Source organism: Pongo abelii, chromosome 10 (assembly GCF_028885655.2).
Source record: "Pongo abelii isolate AG06213 chromosome 10, NHGRI_mPonAbe1-v2.0_pri, whole genome shotgun sequence".
In the NCBI taxonomy this organism is placed as follows: domain Eukaryota; kingdom Metazoa; phylum Chordata; class Mammalia; order Primates; family Hominidae; genus Pongo; species Pongo abelii.
The window spans coordinates 62926498-62936085 of NC_071995.2; the positions used below are offsets into that span (position 1 = coordinate 62926498).

A 9588-nucleotide genomic window follows, 5' to 3' on the forward strand; every position below is an offset into this window, starting at 1 on the left:
AGTGGCCTTGTCCAGCCCCCCCGGCATGCTAGTGTGTGACATTCTCTTTATCTTTCTATATGAAGAGAAGTCCTAATATGAAGAGAAGTCCTATACTTGTTCATACCACTGTGCATTTGGAATAGGCTGGAAGGACATTTCCTGGGCCTCTAACCACTTCTTCTGCCCACATTTCCTATACAACCTGGCTTGGCGTTTCTACTTCCAATCTGCTTGAGTCAGTGCCAGATTTGGGGCTTGATACTGTGCATATATCACCTGCTTCCTAGTCTCAGGTCTGCTTATACCACACACACACACACACACACATACTCCCCTACATCCAAACTCTGGCTATGCTTAAAGAATCCTTCATTTAAGGGTATAAAAGTCGAGTATCGTGAGAGAAGGATGGGATGGGTTATTTTCTTTGGGTCAGTTACCTTTTAGTTTAATAAGCAATATCCAAGAGGCATGGAGATAATAGTCCCTGGTTGGAGAATCTCCTTTTTCTCACTCTTAATATTTCCCCTTTGAGTTGCCATTGGATACGTACACTCCATCAAGTCTGGAGTCCAACGTCACAGGCATGGGTTTGGAGCTAAGCTTCTGCTGACTGTCACATTGGGCAGGCAGTGGGGACCACAGAAGTTCCAGGTGAGCTGATGGGATTTAAAGAATAGTCTTGGAATTAGGGATGTGGAAAGTATCAGTATTTATCTTTGGTATAGGCGACCTTCCTGCTCTGGAACCAAACATTTTCCCTCAAGAAACTCTTTTTTATTCTCAAGTCTCATCAGCCATAGTCACACATGGGATCAATCCCCTACTGGTTTTTATTATTGTGACTGGGAATTGTGATCCAATCCACTCCACCAGCCCACTACCCGCTAGCCTTATTGGCCTATTGCAGCCTACCCATGTGTGTGGCCAGGGAGGGCTACGCTTCTTCCCTCTGGTTTCTGTTTTCCCCATGGTTTCCATGTGGCTACTGCTGCTGCTGCTGCTTCCTCTTGGCTCTGCCCCGGCTCCAGCCATCTTCCCTATCACTGGTGGTTGCTGCTTCTGCAGGGCTCTGATTCTAGGAGTTTCTCTTACAAGGCACAGCTCCACAAAGCAGAGTAGCCTTGTCCAGCCTCCCTGGCATGCTAATGTGTGACACTCTCTTTATCTTTCTATATGAAGAGAGGTCCTATACTTGTTCCTGTCACTGTACATTTGGAATAGGCTGGAAAGAAATTTCCTGGGCCTCTAACCACTTCTGCCCACATTTCCTATACAAACTTGGTTGGCGTTTCTATTTCCAGTCTGCTTGAGCCAGTGCTTGAGCTTGCTGCTCTGTATATATGTGACCTGCTTCCTAGTCTCATGCCTGCCTATATAGCACAAACAATGGAGGTATACAAACCTTCGAACCCCATCTATGCTGCCATGGCTCCAGAAAGCACCATGATCCTTCCAAGCTTGGCTAAGGGTTCTTTCCAGATCAAAATGGGAGGACATTTTTTGCCTCCTTAGGTGACAGGGCTTTCCACCAACCTTCCAGTGGAAACATTGCTATGATAATTCAGTTTCATAACTAGCTTGCTAGAGTTCTAGAGAAGCACCTGAACTTCTGAATAAGTTCAGGTTCAGGAAATGAGGCAAGATTGTTCAAGTGTTTGAGGCGTGAAGCTCTGATCATCAACCCCAAAGTTTTCCTTTTTCCCTCTCTCAGGGAGTCTGGAACCCTCAGGAGTTGAAACTTTCCTTCATGGTCCTCTTGAAAACTGTGACTGCCCACACATAACACAAAACTCCCGTTAGCAGCATTTTCATTCACAAGGAGACCCTTTGGGGTCCATACAGATTTTTTTTTCAGGCTAGCCTAAAAATTATATTTTTTGAAAAAGATAAAAGACATTATCTGTAGCTTGAGAGGCAGGAATTGTTTCTTTTTAAAATGCTTTGTTGTACTTTCTAAGTTTTCTGCACTTAAAAAAATAAGATTCAAAGAACCCAGCAGATATTTGCTGTTAAACCTGAAAACACTTCTCAACCCCACTCACTTAAGAATCTATATAGTGGGAATCATGTTTTCTAATGCCCTTAAGTGTCTTAAAAACTTATCTGTTGGTTGTCAGTTAAATAAACACCCAGATGTGCTATTTCATAGATCATACAACATATCAAATGTACCCCTTTTTATTCTCTGTATTCTGCATGGCTCCTTGGTCCCTGGCTTTCAGAGCTGAGCTTAAGTTCTTTGTCAAGCCAGGTTGACTATAGCAGACAGAGCTCTCATTTCCTCTCAGCTCAAAGGAGTAAGTGACTGTTGTGGTTCATCTATGGGAGACTGTGCTAGCAGGGCTTTACTTTCCTGGATCTGCCGCAGAATGAGATAGAAAGGGAAGGAGCTGTAGCCACAGCATCTGGGAAGGCTGTAGTTCCTGCTGATGCTCTTGGCTCAGTCAATAGAAGAACAAACATGAGGATCAAATGGATGATCATAAGAGTCTTTGTGGAAGCTGTGGAGGGCAAAAAAAAAAAGAAGGGGATAAGTTCTGAGTAGAAAGAGACTAAAAATGAATTCAAATTCATTAGCGTTGCTGGTGGAGACTGTTAATGATTCAAAGTATTTATTTGGATCAGAGAGTCACGGGACTGTTCAATTGAGTGTTTATTTAGAAAAATAGAGCTAGCAGACTCTCCAGAAAGTATAAATTGGGCCTTGGCAGGAAACCAGCTTCTTTTTGCCATCAGAGTGTCATGCGAGTCTCAGGAATGGCAAACATCTGTTTGAAGGATATCCTGACCTTGAATCGGCAGAAAACTCAGAAGAAACTGCATCAGGATTTGCTGTGTAGTTGTCATTTAAGACAGCAAGTGCAGTGGACATCACTGTGGCCAAGTATTAACAATGGACCAACTATTCAATAAATACTTGCTGAATGTCTACTATGTGCCAGTTACTGCTATGTGCTGGGGATATAACAGTTACTAGGACATACCTATGGCCCAAATAATTTATTGCTTCACATAGACACTGGGATAAAAGTTCACAGTGTGTTGTCAAATATACTGTACATTTACCGTGTTCTTGTGCAGGTTAGAATTTGGTGGACAATTACAATGGATATAATATACATCAGTGAGAGAAGCTAAGCCTAGCTCACTATCTTGTACTGCCTAGTTAGTCATTTTTTTTTTCTCTTGACCATTTACTCATTAAAATATTGGCAGGCCCACTGAGGGTGGTTGTGTTAAGATTAAAATTATGAAAATATCCTGAAATTCATGAGCATAAGTTTGCTTTTGCACACTTTGTGCCAGATATTTTTCAGAACTTGTATTTCTTTTTTTTCTTTCTTTTTCTTTTCTTTTCTTTTTTTTTTTTTTTTTGTGACGGAGTCTTGCTCTGTCACCCAGGCTGGAGTGCAGGGGCGCATTCTTGGCTCACTGCAACCTCCGCCTCCTGGATTCAAGCAATTCTCCTGCCTCAGCCTCCTGAGTAGCTGGGATTACATGCACTGGCCACCATGACTGGCCAATTTTTTTGTATTTTTAGTAGAGAAGGGGATTCGCCATGTTGGTCACACTGGTCAGAATTCATATTTCTGATTTTATGTAGGTAAAATGGTAGATATACATTATGTAATACCACTGGTGAGTGCTACAGCAATATCTTTTAATTAAGATATTAATATCTCTGCCATTAGGTGGGTATGAAAATTGACACTAATTGTGATAAAGATGATAAGTAGCCTCATTATGCAATATGAAAAATATTTACTTTTCAAAATTTTAAAAAAGTTTCATAATTGTAGCCTGTAGTCCTAACAACTTGGAAGGCTGAGATGGGAGGATCACTTGAGCCCTAGGAGTTCAAGACCAGCCTGGGCAACATAGTGAGATCTTGTCTCAAAATAAATTTTTTTTCCAGAATTATAGATAAGAAATGATGGACTTAGAGTATTAGTGAAGAGTATACACTATAATTCAAATAATTTATTGCTTCACATAGATACTGGAATAATAGTTCGTAAAATGTGTTGCCATGAATATACTATACTTTTGCTGTGACTATATCATCAGATTTACCTAGAAAACAATAGAGTTTTCCTTACAAACAAATTTAATTGGAGGAAAATCACCACCACCTCTTACTGAAGATCTTTTGCCATTCATGTTTGGGTTGTTTCCCATGTTTCAAGGCTGGTATTCCCTTGGGATCGCTCTGCCAGTTGACTTCTTGTGAACTGTAATGTGAAATAGGAAACAGAATACCACCAGAGCCACACTAAAGCTTCTGAATTGGAGCCAGGAAGTATTTAATTTGATGCACTAAACAGCATAAAGCCAACATCCTGGCCCATGACCCCAGTGGTGTCAGCATCAACAGCTCCATGAAAGCAGGGGTGGGAGGGATAAAAAGATGGGTTGGTGAATACAACCCACTTGCCTCGAGTCTGCATTTGTGCATCCCAAACTTCTTCCCAGCTTTGTACTTTCTGTTCCCTCTATCTGGAACACACTTCCTTACGACTTTTGAAGAACCAGTTTCTTCTCATCATTTAAGCGTCAGCTTTGATGACACCTCTGAGGGAGGCATTCCTTGACCACCCTATTTATTTATTTATTTATTTGAGATGGAGTCTCACTCTGTCACCCAGGCTGGAGTGCAGTGGCATGATCTTGGCTCAGTGCAACGTCTGCCTCCTGGGTTCAGGTGATTCTTCTGCCTCAGCCTCCTGAGTAGCTGGGATTACAGGTGCTCACCACCACGCCTGGCTAATTTTTTTTTTTTTTTTTTTTTTTTTTTTTTTTTTTTAGTACAGACAGGGTTTCACCATGTTGCCGAGGCTGGTCTTGAATTCCTGACCTCAAGTGATCTGTCCACCCTGGACTCCCAAAGTGCTGGGATTACAGGTGTGAGCCACCATGCCTCGCCAACCAATCTATTTAATGTTGTCTGCCTCCAGTCACTCTTTATAACATTACCTGATTTTTATTTTCTTCAAAGCACTTCTATGCAATGATCTTGTCATTTGTTTGCTTATTTACTTGTTTATTATTTTTCTGCTTCACAGAGTAAAGACCTATCTGACTTGTCCATTGGATCCTTAGTCCCTAGAGCAGTACCTGGCACATTAGGCGGCCAAATACATATTTGTTGGATGCATGAATGACCCTTGTGATATCACTAGTTTCCCTACTTTATAAAGGCGGAACCACTCTCATCCCAACGTCTCAGTGATCCTTTTGTGACAAGTGTCCCAGAAGAAAAAATATTGCAAATGTGGGAAACATGATGGGCCGCAAAGTGTGGTAGAATATTACGTCAGCTTCATAAACTGTGAATCATAAATCATGGTTCCATCTGTTCTGTGACAGAGTCAAAACAGCAAAATTTTCCACAAGACAGTAACTAAAAACAAAGAGAAGTCACAAGTTTCAGCTCATGGAGTACCTGTTACTATTATTTTGGATCATTTCCCTTGTCCTCTATTCTTCAGCAACCATTTGAGTCATGCTGTGCCTTTCTGGAACAGGCTCAAGAATCTACTCATAGTAGATATTGGTTTCCTCCAATCTAAACGTTTTTTGCCCTATAACTTCATGCTTGGCACAAAGAAGCCACTCAACAAATATTTGTTGACTACCAACTGTAATTTCCACTATTATAAGTTTATTCTTCTTTGATTTTTTAAAATAAAATAAAAATATCCTTTAGAAAAGGTAACCTGCTTATAAAGAAAGCCCATTTATTCACAATCTGGTATTAATCTCATTGAAAGATTTGATGGAATATAGAGTACAGAACAGTTTTTTGAACATGGATTATTACTTGGGCAGGAAAAGTCTGGGTGTGGCAAAAGGTGTCCTGAGGAGTGATGGGATGTTAGGGCATGAAGAAGAATGAAGAAGAGTGTCCAAGACAACTGATTCATGTTGCAATTTTACTGAAGGTCAGCAAAGTGGAGAATGCTGTTCTGGGAGAACTGGATGCCTTCAGATTGTGCCAAGTAAAGGCAAGAGGTCACCAGGACCTCCTTGAGTCAACCAAACCACTGTCTCAGTATCTAGGAGAAATTAGATTAAAATGAAGAGCAGTACACAGATGACATTTCTGAGAAGCTTCTCAAGAAACTCATAGCAGTGATTGCTTCTGGAGAACAAAAATGAAGGATAATAGGGTGGTGGGTGGGTCAGTAGAATTTTATTTTCCTGCTCATAATTTTTTCTAGAGTTTTAATTTTTTTCCCATGAGAAAGTATTGATTTCACAATTATAAAATTCAAAAATTAGTAAAAATCATTCTTTTTTTAGATTTAACCATATTAAAATTCTAGCTTAATAAAAATAAATATCAAAACAAATGTAATAAAATAGCACAGTGCTGTGGTTTGAATATTCTCAAACTCATATTGAAATTGAATTACCATTAGGATGGTTTTGAGAGATGGGATCTTTGAGAGTGTCTGGGTCATGAGGGCTCTGCTTTCATAAATGGATTAATACTGTTATTGTGAAAATGGGTTCCTGATACAAGATTAATTTCAGTTCTCATTTTTCTCTCGGTCTTGTGTGCTCACCTTTTGATGCTTTCCCCCATGTTATGACACAGTAAGAAGGCCCTCACAAGATGCAGACCCTTAATCTTGGACTTCCTAACCTCCAGAACCATGTCTCTTTTCTTTTTAAATTACTTAGTTTCTGTGGGTATTCTGTTATAGCAGCAAAAAATAGAACAAGATATAGGAGGATGTCACAGCAGGGTTAAAATTAATATATCATGATAGAAGAAAAAACCTTGCATTTGTAAGACACAATTATTCATGCAATTTTTAAAATCTCTGTAGAATGTTGTTCAACCTTCTCAAGACATAATAGCAGCACTGAAAGCAGACCCAGTAATGGTTCTAGAATACAGATCCTTCAGGCTTAAGCTTCTCTGACATATGGGCCCTACTCTACTCATTCCATTTTTCTTGTGACCTTTTTTCCTTTTTTCTCTCTCTCATTACCAGTTTAGACTGTTGCCTCTCTGAGTGATGTGAATTCAAATCCCTCAAGAGAAGAACTGATTTGTCACTACATGGTATTCAGGGTAGGAATAATTTCCTGGCTTGCTTTATTCCCCTTGTATCTTTGCCATAAAATGCAGTCAGCTAAGGGCATGTGTGAATGCATCTGATTTTTTCAACCTGAAAGTTTGTAACACACACCTCCTGCACTTAAAAAATCCAAATACTGATTCCTTACATTTAGAGCACACTAAATAGATTTTGAAGCCCTCATATGCACTGCCTTAGTTCATCTCTGGCAGAGAGGGGCTCTCCTATTGTGATCTCCTTCTAAAATGAAAGGGCTGTTTAAATCATAACTGCATGTAGGGAAAGAAGGTTTGCACACAGGTATGAAGGTATTATGATCTACAGCTGTTGGGGAGTAAAAGGTTTTTCCAACTACTGTCTGCTTCTGGAACAGTGAACCTTGTTTAGTCTAGAAGTCACTGAGCAAGCAGGGCACCATGGTTGTACCCAAGCATTAGTCAAATGCTTTCAATAATTGTGGTTTGTGTAAGAGAAGAATTGTGCAGAGGTGGAGTGGTATTAGAGTTACATCAAAAAATTTTGAGGGTTTTCTTCATTTTCTGCTCCCACAGTTTAGAAAGGGCAGGAGACTCTCATGTGGGAGAAGTATATTAGGTGTGCCTTTATTTGGAACAGAGTGAAAGACCACAGAGACTGAGCCATCTTCTGTTCCTGTGCTTTTGTTCAGCATTTTCACACGTTAATGCTTGTCTGACTTCTCCTTAATTGCAATAAGTTACAGCCCCCTCCCCAGCCTTTCAGTAGTTTGTTTCTAAAAAACTCCTGGCAGGCAAGCTTCTTGTAGGTTAAAAAAACACAAGGAATTTACATTGAAATTAACAACACATACTTACTTTAAAAATTAACAGTGTATATACATACATGTAATTGAACCTTGGCAGAGAGACCTATCTGTCCACCAAAAATACATTCTTCCCCCTCTATAGGGGAGGCCTGAGCTCTGACACACAATAAAGAAGGGAAAGTGTCCTTGAGGGTCATTGTCCAGACAAGAGGCTACATTTTCCAGCCTTTTTGCTGCAAATGTGAGCATGTGACTGCTTCTTGCCACAGAAGTGAGATAATATGTATCACTTCTAGGCTGGGAACATCTGCATTGAACTGAATAACAAGAAAAAAACTTTATTTTGCAAAGCTACTGAAATTTGAGGTTTATTTATTTCTTAAGCTGAGGGTCCGGAAACTTTTCTGTAAATAGCCAGATAGTAGATATTTTGGGCTTTGTAGGACACATACAGTGTGTCTCATATTCTTCTTTTTGTAAAAACTACTCTTGACTCACAAGTTATACAAAAACAGCTGCAGGTTTAACTAATTCAAGTTTTTAATACAATAAAAAACAACAAAAAACCCACACAATGAAAACAATGTAAATGGTGCATGAGATGTCACTACTGTTAACTAGCAACCTATGAGGACTCAGGGAGAAGACCCTTAGGTCACCTTGGCCCACCGTTCCACCGTGAAAATAACTGCACTGTGGCTCTCCCATTGTGGTGCTTAAGTGCTCCCAAGTCAGTACTATTTAATTGGTTCTCATAAATACAGGAATGCCTCCAAAGTTAAAGTTGAAGAAGTACATGAAACTAATAGAAAAGTAAATTCCTACAGCCTTCATTGGAGTACCTCAGAGTGTGGCTGCCTAACTGCTTTCTCTCCCACTTTCTCAGCTTTGTCATCATACAGCATTTCTTATACTATTACTATACCTAGTTCAGTGCTAGATCTGACTGGAGTCTTCCAACAATGCATCGACATCCACCAGCAGATCTTGAAGCTCTGCGTGGTAGGACTCCAAGATGGCGTCTACATTTCCTCGGTCCCCACCCTCACACTACTTCTCATGGTTGCCAGACTCCCTGTTGGTATGCAGGTATTGTCAGGCTTGGCACCTTCCATTCCACCCAGGCCCTTGTCTCAGTTGGCACAGAATCCAAGACCACACAACACTTCTAGGAAAGTTATTGTCCAACAATAGAATGAATAGATAAATGGTAGATTATTCTGCAGCAACAACAATGGAAATTTGGAAGAACTGAAAATAGTATGAGAAAAAGCTCATAACAGTATATTACATAAAAACAGCAGAATTGCAGATTATATATTCAAAATGAATTTAATTGTGTAAAAACAAAGACTTGAAGGAAGTACACTAAAATATTAACAGTGGTATTCCTGGGTGGTAGATTATGAGTGATTTTTTTCTTTTTTCTTTTTTTTTTTTTTTGCGACAGAGTCTCCCTCTGTTGTCAGGCTGGAGTGCAGTGGCATGATCTTGGCTCACTGCAACCTCTGACTCCCTGGTTGAAGCAATTCTCCTGCCTCAGCCTCCCTAGTAGCTGGGATTACAGGCACGTGCCACCATGCCTGGCTAATTTTTCTATTTTTAGTAGAGAGGGGGTTTCACCATGTCGGCCAGGATGGTCTTGATCTCCTGACCTCATGATCCACCTGCCTCGGCCTCCCGAGGCTGGGATTATAGGCATGAGCCACCACACCCAGCCTTATGATT

The 9588-nt window shown here is 40.3% G+C and overlaps 1 long non-coding RNA gene across 2 annotated transcripts in view; it reads right to left on the reverse strand.

Moving 5' to 3' along the window:
- LOC129049142 (uncharacterized) overlaps positions 1-9588 on the reverse strand; it is a 66679-nt gene that overhangs the window by 12860 nt on the left and 44231 nt on the right. For both annotated transcript variants that reach the window (XR_010135787.1, XR_008511968.1), the window contains exon 2: positions 423-2486. This is a non-coding gene — a long non-coding RNA (uncharacterized LOC129049142). The remainder of the gene's footprint in view (positions 1-422; positions 2487-9588) is intronic.